The following is a 9341-nucleotide window of genomic DNA, read 5'->3' as shown; positions in this document are numbered from 1 at the left end:
AACTCACGGGATAAAGGTACTTGTCACCATGTCTCATAACTGATTCTCACAGGCTGTCATCTGATGTCCACAAGTGTACAAGTGTGTGACATGGTGCCTGCGTGTGAGTACACTGGATAGATAGATAAATGATAGATAGATAGATAGATAGATAGATAGATAGATAGATAGATAGATAGATGATAGATAGATAGATAATAGAGAGTTAGATGTAAATTTAGAAAACTGCAACAAACTTATTGAAAGTTGAGAAACAGTCCATTAAAGAGCACCTGTCTCCAAATATGCCAGTTGAGGGCAAGTGAGGGTCAGATTCTAGAAGACTTATCCCTGGGCTTCAGAAAGGAGGCCAATTTGTAATCCAGGGTCATTGAGCACAGAAAGACAGAAATGAAATTAGATCACGCATCCTTGGGACTTAGACACACTGCTCAGACACGCTCTTGTCTCAGGGGATTCCCCAGTTTCTTTCCTCTTCCTAAACAACTGTACTGGCTCCTTCTCACCTCCAAGGTAAACTGTGATCCCTCCTCCTTCTGAAGTAGCTGCCTATATATGAGTTCTTCTCTTTCCCTGGCATGTTATTTTATCCCCCACATCCAGCAGTTACAGTAGCTTCTCTCCCTGAACAGAAGCAGTGGCCGTGGCTGTCAGTTCTCCTTGGTTCTTTGAATCATGTGCCTGACATGCAGCAAGTGATTAGCAAATGGTGTTGAATGAGCGAATTCCTCACTCATGTGATAGACTTTCTAGGCATCCGAAACCATCTGTGTTCTAGAACTGCAGCAACAGCGATGATTGCACTTGGCTGAACGGTTCCTGATCCGTCTGTCAAGATGAAAGAAACTTTCAACAGCCTTGCATGACATCCTGGGACTAAGAAGAGAACAAGGGCCCTGAAATGACATACAACAGAGTTGGAGCTCAGAGATCATTGACAGACACAAACCATGAAAACTGATAATAAATATAAAACACATGAAAACTGTCAATAAAATTTCAGATACAAGTCTAGAGAATCAGCTTCACGACTGTACAGTTGAGAAAGTTGAGTTATCAGCACATAAGGAAATTAGACCAAAGAATTACCACCTACTGTGAGTGGAGGGGAAGAAATGAAATTTCCAGTAATCACTCAAGACCAGCCCAGGCTACCTGCTGAATGGAAGGCTAGCCCGGGCTACATGAGACTCTGTCTCAAATGAAGTCAAACAACAGCAATAAAATTTTTCCAAAAATCTTACATACTTTTAAGCTGACCACTCTGGCCCAAAGTGCACAGGACTATCTTCACAATGAGCCAGTGCCAACAGAACAAGGCTCAGTTTCTGGTAGGCCGCTTAGGGAGTATGGGTATATAGTTCAGAGACAGAGGACTTATCCTTGATTCCCAGTACTACACAAAAAATTACCTTTCCTTGTTTTTGTTTTTAGAGACAGGCTCTCACTGTGTAGTCCCGAATGCCCTGGGACTCACAATATAGGCCAGACTGACCTCGAACTCACAGCACTAGGGAAGCAGAGGCAGGTGGATCTCTGTGAGTTCGAGGTCAGTCTGGACTAGAGAGGTTCTGAAGCCACATTCCAAAGGCAGAAACTATGGCTGTTCAATCTTAGTGTGGAAGAATGGTCAGTATTCTGCCAATTATATTTTAAATAAAAGATGATTGGCCAATATCCAGGCAGGAAGTATAGGTGGGGACAACCAGACAGGAAGTAGAGGCGGGTCAATGAGAACAGGAGAATTCTGGGAAGGTGGAAGCCCATTCCTCTGCAGTTCTGACCCAGATACAGAAGAAGCAAGATATGATTTACTCCCTGAATAAGGCACTGAGCCACATGGCTAACATAGACAAGAGTAATGGGCCAATAATGGGCTATATAAGTTATAAAAGTTAATAAGAAGCCTGAGCTAATGGGCCAGTTTATAATTAATGTAGACCTCTGTGTGATTTCTTTGGGACTTAATGACTGTGGGAACTAGGCAGGACAGAAACCTCAGTCAACACAGTCTAGAGAAGGGAGGGAAGTTTGGGGTGATATCTAGACAGAAAGAAATAAAGACATGGCACATGATGGTTACCTGCTATGGGCTGTGAGTGAAATAATCCACTGGGGTGACGGTCCTCAACCAGTGGGTCTTGACCCCTTAGCAAACCTCTACCTCCAAAAACTATCTATATTATGATTCATAACAGGAACAAGATTACAATAACAATAATTTTATGGTTGGGGGGCCACCACAACATGAGAAACTGTAACTAAAGGATCAGTCATTAGGAAGGTTGAGAACCACTGGCTTAGGGTTACTGATGCTGAGAGATAAAATGCCATAACCAAAGCAAGGGAGGAAAGGGCTTATTTGACTTACACTTTCACATTGCTGTTTATCACTGAAGGAAGTCAGGACAGGAACTTAAGCAGGGCAGAAACCTGGAGACAGGAGCTGATGCAGAGAATGGAGGGATGCTGCTGACTGGCTTGCTCCATGTGTCTTCCTCAGCCTGCTTTCTTATAGAACCCAGGACCACCAGCCCAAGGATGGCACCGACCACCATGGGCTGGGACCTCCATCACCAATCACTAATTAAGAAGATGTCCTTCAGGCTTGCCTACAGCTTGACCTTGTAGAGGCATTTGCTCGACTGAGGATCCTCCCTCTCTGATGACTCTAGTTGTATCAGGTCGACATAATTAGCCGGCACACTTGCAATGGGGGAAAACCAAAGCAATGAATGAAGTTTTGATCTAAGAAATCAGCACTACCATGTTCACAATGATTTCTTTGTGTGACAGGGTGACCCTAGGTTCTTGTGACTTTTAGCTGTCAGTGTCAGGGGGCTCAGCAGCTGGGCTGAGCATGAACCAGCCATGTCAGCACCTTGGAGGAGTTTGCAATGGAAGTCCTTATAAGCAGGTAAAGACCTAGGCAGGTTCCCCCGATTTTTTCCCCAGCTCTAAATATTTAATGTTTCTGTGAGTCTCTCGGCGATACTGCAGACACATCAAAACCATACAAGTGTTCCTCAGATATAACCTATTATTTTCTTATTTTACTACTATTAGGATTTTATCGCCTATACATTACCACTTAAATGTAATTTTCTTTCTTTCTCCACCCTTTCCAACACCCCCTCCTACCCTCTGTAGGGGTGGGGTATGGCAGTCTGAAGTTCAGGATGTTCTGGAACTTGGCACATAGCCTAGGCTGACTTGGAACTCATGCTTCTTTAATGAAGCCTCTTTGCCTCATCCCAAGCGTATACGGCCAGGCCCTGACTTGGAGCATAGATCTAAACTGGGATTATAGTGAGCAAATGGAGAAACCATCAGTTGATTGGTTGTAAAATGGAGGTATCCACCTGCCTACCACTTGCTTAGAGGCAACAACAGCCGGCCCCATTTTCTTGAAGATTTGATGGAATGTTATTCGTTTTAACCATTGATATTTCATACTAGAGTCCTCAGGAATATTAGGGTTAAGGATGTTTTTGGAAAAGGCCCAGGAACCTTTGTTTTACAGCAATAAGTCAGCCTGGGACACACTCTAGAAACAGACATTCTGTGGTCTTTCTTGCTTCATTCCCTCAGCCCCACCTAAATTCACAAGGACAAGAGGTATGCATCTCAGTTCACAAAATAATTTCCTAACAGCATAGCCTTTATTTCAGAGAATTATGGGACGTGCCCTGTAGGATGGTCACAGATAATCTTTGAAAGTGTGATGGAATCTTAGCTCTTAGGAGGTGGGTGGAGGAGGATCAGGAATTTAAAGTCACCCTCAGCTACGTAGCTAGTTTGAGACCATTGTGGGTGCATATGAGAGCCTATGTCTAAACAAACAAACAATGTGGGCTCTCATTGGTCAGAATGATACTCAGCAGGCCTTGAGAGTCAGACCCCTGCTATCCTATGTGGAGCAATCAGGGCACGTCTCCTGTTGGCACCCACAAAATCCTATGTAGGACAATGACGGAGCCCGTTGCAACCCTTCACTGATGAAAACCAACTTTCAGACACAAAACCTGGAGCTCACTTCCAGAGGGAACTCCAAGGAGTCTAGAATTATTTACCTCAGGCAAGATAGGAACCAAATTCAGGCCATTGGGTGTCACCCCCCCTGCCCCTCAGCACAGATAATTTGGAGAATGTTGTGGACAGATCTTGTCTTTTTTATATTGAAGCCTCTAGAGTTCTAGCTTCTCTGTCTACTTCATGACGCAGTCCACCAGGAATTTAGACACCCCTAGCTTTTCGCCCATTCTTTAACTTCATGTATGTTAAACCAGTCTTCCTTTAGGGTAATTGAGGGTCAAGTATGAGGGGGTGCATGCGTGTGTTCGGGGCAGCGTGCGTATGTGTTGGAGAGGGAGTGTGTGTGTGGCTGACGGAGGGGGGACCTCATCTAAGCAGGTGACTGACATACAAATGTCCTCTCCGGTCACTCTCTACCTGACTTTTTTTTTTCTCTGAAGCTGAGGACCGAACCCAGAGCCTTGCGCTTGCTAGACAAGCGCTCTACCACTGAGCTAAATCCCCAACCCCTACCTGACTTTTTAAGACAGATTCTCTCCCTGAATCTGGAACATGCCCTTCTTTCCAGGCCGGCTGACCAGCAGCCCCACGATCCACCTGTCTCTCTCAGGCTGTGGCTGCACATGCTCACTACTGTGTCTGGCTTTTTGTATGGGTGCTAGGGCTTCAAACTGAGGTCCTTGTTCTTAGGAGGTGAGCCCTTTATTCTGAGCCATCTCCCCAGTTCTCTCAACAACTGTTTTATGATTCTTTTTTCCATCTCCAAAAATAGGCAGTGGTTTGGCTTTTGAAATAAAAACATAAGCAGCATATAAAACTGAGCTTTGGCCATTACCCTTGGCACAGATTTGGAGGCCAAGTAACCAGGAAAAATGCTATTAAGTTTTTAAAAGAAGCCAGTCCTGGTCCATTATCTTGTGAGTAACGTAGAAACACTGTCTAAAGTGTTTTACTTTCCTCTCTCACTGTGTGGAATCGTGTTCCAGTGTCTGGCACTATCCTCATTCTTCTTTTGTTTTGTTTTGTTTGCTTTTTGTTTTTTTTGAGACAGGGTTTCTCTGTGTAGCCCTGGCTGTCCTGGAACTCACTCTGTAGACCAGGCTGGCCTCAAACTCAGAGATCCACCTGCTTCTGCCTCCAGAGTGCTGGGATTAAAGGCGTGGGCCACCACTGCCCGACTATCCTCCTTATTTCACAAGTAAGAGAAGAAAGTGGCAGGATAATTGTCTGAGAGTAATGAGCAAGATAGCTTTCAACCTAGAGTACCCCACCCCTCCCACCCCCCAACCCCCCCAATCCCCCATCCCCCCACCCCCTGCTGACCTGGAATTTATGGCAACCCTCCAATCTCAACCTCCTGAAAGGTAGGACTACAGGCATCCACTACCATTCCTGGCTGTTCCAAGCTAGGATGTGACGTCATCCCTATTGGTTGCTTAGCTCTGTGTTCCCTACAGTACATGCTCACCCTATCCCTAACTACACTCAATCCCTCCTGCTGTGGAGGGACCTGCAAAAGGCCAACTGGGTGTGTGTTCCCTAAAGATGAGATAGGGCCTGAGGTTCCTGAGCACAGGGTTCCTCTGGCTCTAAGATGTGCCCTCATGACAAGGAGCAGAGGGGAGAGAAAGCCTAAACCGTTCACTTCAAGTCAAGTGGCTGAAAAAACAATGTAGGAGAGCAGAGACTGAAACTGTCAGCTATCAGTCACATCTTACAGATAATTGGAGCACAGCTTGCTAGTTCTAAATGAGAGTTGGATCCTGCTGTGGGAGCTCCTTCTGCTCCTTCAGCCAATAGCCTTTTAAGATACCAGCCCACTTGGGTGTGGTCTCTTTCGCAGCGGTAGCCCTGCTCTCTCTCCCTTGCTTCCGGCTCTGCTTCTGGCTCCTAGACTTCTTTTCTGGTTGCACAGGGGGCTGTTGTCTAGGACAGTGATCTGTAAGTTTATCCCTTTAAATCAATAACGCTTTTATTAATCATAATTCCAAACTGGTGTGGGATTGTTTTGTGACTTACTCCTTCAGATCCTATCTGGGCTTCTAGTTGGACAAGGAAGAAAATCTTACCCTTAGACTCTAAGCCACGTACTAACCAGGTCTGACTTTAGGTCCCAAGACTAGACAAGTCTGGGCAGTGTGGCCATAGTCTTTACAAGCATAAATCAGATCATCAACTGAGAAAAATAATATTTATCGTCTTCCAAAATAAAACTTGAATTTCCTCTTTAACTCAATACTTTGAATTGAAGTATTTTCTTTTCTTTCTTTTATGGCACACATCAAGAATTAATAGTGTTTTTAAATGTTTATATCAAAGTTGGCGAGCTAACTCAGTGATGAAAGGTATTTACTGCCCTTGCAAAAGACCCAGACTTGGTTCCCAGCACCCAAATGATGGCTCACAGCTTCCTGTAACTCCAGTTCCAGGAGATCTGGTGCCTTTTCTGAACTCTGAAGACACCAGTCACACAGTGCGCATGTCAACATGAAAACAAAACACATACATAAAATAAAATAACCTTTTAAAAATTATATCGACAGCATGGACATATTTTGACATGACTTTTACTACAAACCTTTTGTTGTTAAGATAACACACAGATGTGTAGAAAGTTATCAGACGAAGCTGAGTTCCCTCTGACCCCATGTCTAGCCCATTTCTTCTTTCAAAGGTAACAACCAAAAAATAGATCTAGAGACATTAGCACTTCCGGATTTACAGAGGACCCTAGGTCACACCAAGATTCTAGTGCTCACAGTCAGGACCTCACAACCTGCTATAGCTCAGGCTCCAGGGAAACCAGTGCCCTCTTCTGGATTCCACTGGTACCTGCACTCACACACCTGTGCTTATACATAGACACACACATACATAATTTTAAAAAAAGAAGTAAAGATACATCTTACCAGGTGCATCACATTTCCCTATCTGATTTGGGAGACAGAGTAATCTTTATATTTCAAATGTGAAGCAGAAAAGCAAGTTGGCATACAAACTGTGATAGAATTTATTTAGACAAGCATACTAAAAAAAAGGTACAGTGCTTATTTTGATGGTTTCACAAAAACACATGTAGTGCTTATAAAAAAAAATGTTTTCCCAAATTGCTTGAGAACAACTGACAGACATGTTTCTCCGTCGCCCTCAGTACATCTCTGTGTTTGTGGCAAAGCTGTTCGTTTACACAGAACAACCAGCCGTAAAAACCAAGACATTTGCATCCACATGACACTGTCGCCTAACCCTCAGATCTCAGTTATGTTTTCCCATCTGTTTTAAGGTCTCTTGTAGCAAAGGAACCCGAGAAGAAGCCTTGTATAGGGTCCCATGCAAAAACCTTGAATAGGGTCCTGTATGCAGAAGCCTTACATATGTTCTCATGGAGAAGCCTTGCATAGTGTCCCATGTAGAAGTCTTGCATAGGGTTCCATGGATTGATACTCTTCAGTTAACTAGAACAGTTAGCCAGAAGAGGAACTACAGAGGCCAAAAAACACGGTTAGTACATTTAGAGACTCTCCTAGAACTATAGACTTTGATGGATTAGGTCTTTGTTTTCATTTTGGCAGGTTGTACTATCTACATGCTAAGTTTTACAGCCTGAATGGTATTTCCATCATGGAGTCAGTTGTGCTAAGGGCCGGGACCTGTTACAACTGATATTAATGTTTTTGTGATGTTGAGAACTGAACCAAACATCTTTTGCATGCTAGGCAAATGTTCTACCTCTGAGTTATACTAACTATTGTCCTTGTTAGGGGGTTCACTAGAATTCCTAGTTATAAAATCATTTTTGTTCCTTATAATTGACACATACGGGAGAGGAAGCTGAGATTATGGGCTACCCATTCCTCTTCCAAATTCCAGTATTCATTCATTCATTTTAACTTATATTCATCATTTTATTTCACCTATTAAGTATCAATCTGTTATCATTAGTTATTTTTTGTTTGAATTACCCCCAAAACTGGTATATAGGAGCCCATTTGATGTATATCTTTTTGAAATGTCTCCCTAGTCTTTAATCATTTTTTTACTTTCTAGTAAAAAAATATAAATAAAAATAAATTAATAGAGCTAGACTTGAAATCTAACATTTCTGCAAGAAACTCTGGTTCTTTTCAGTCATGTACTGGCTGGTTTTGTGTGTCAGCTTGACACAAGTTAGAGTCATCAGAGGAAGGAGCCTCAGCTGAGGAAATGTCTCAATTAGATCAGCTAGCTACAAGGCATTGTCTCATTTAGTAATCAATGGGGGAGGACCCTGTCCATGGTGGATTATTGGTCGTGGGATCTATAAGAACATCAGTTGGCAATCCTTCGGAAACAACCAGTCAGCAGCTCCGCTCTTTGGCCATTGCATCAGCTCCTGCCCTGTTTCACTTCCTGTTCTGACTTCCTTCAGGGATGACCAGCAGTGCTGAAGTGTGAGCCAAACAAACCCTCTTCTCCCAACTCGAATTTTGGTCCCAGTGTTTCCTCTCAGTTGCAGAAACCCTGATGAAGACGGTGGTGAACAGAATTTAGAAATCAAGATGGAGTCTAGGTATCGTCATTGCTTGTTAGGCACTATAGTGAGTGGCTCTAAAATCTCTCTCTCTCTCTCTCTCTCTCTCTCTCTCTCTCTCTCTGCTTTTCTCTCTCTCCCTCCCTCCCTTTCCCTCTCCTTCTCTCTTCCTCCCTCTCCCCTCCCCCATGAACTATACAAACCATATGTCTACTTCTAATTCAATTCATCCTTGCCTTCTCCCCGTCCATGACTTAAACTCTTTTTCCAAAAAGGAGGAACCTGCTGCTTTCTTCTCACTCATCTGTCTGAGCCAACATCCTGTGTGTAGCTTATGTCCCGTTGTGGGTCACTCCTCTCCTCTGCGGGTGCAGTCCCCACCCTTACGCAAGTCCCATACACAAGCTGAGCTACCCCCTTAAAGAAGGACAGTGCTGTGCCTGCACACAGGCTATGGCAGCCACACGTCAGTCACATTCTCAGTCATCCTTCTGAGCCCTACCTTCTTTTACACTGCTGTTGTCTGTCTGTTTGCCTGCTTTGTTTGTTCGCTTGCTTTTGAGCTGGTCTGGAACTCACTATAGATCTCAGGATGGTCTGAACTCACTACATAGCCCAGACTGTCTTTGGAATTACAATGTAACCCAGGATAACCTTAAACTCTTGATCCTCCTGCCTTCACCTCTCAAATGCTGGGATTGCAGGCAGCTGCCACCACATTCAGATGGGTCTATCTATTTAGGAACAATGTTCAGTTTGTATATTCTGATTCTTTTATTAATATTCTCCTAAAGCC

The sequence above is a fragment of the Myodes glareolus genome, chromosome 1 (genome assembly GCF_982192425.1).
Source record: "Myodes glareolus chromosome 1, mMyoGla1.1, whole genome shotgun sequence".
Classification (NCBI taxonomy): Eukaryota; Metazoa; Chordata; class Mammalia; order Rodentia; family Cricetidae; genus Myodes; species Myodes glareolus.
Note: the sequence above shows the minus strand (reverse complement) of the source record.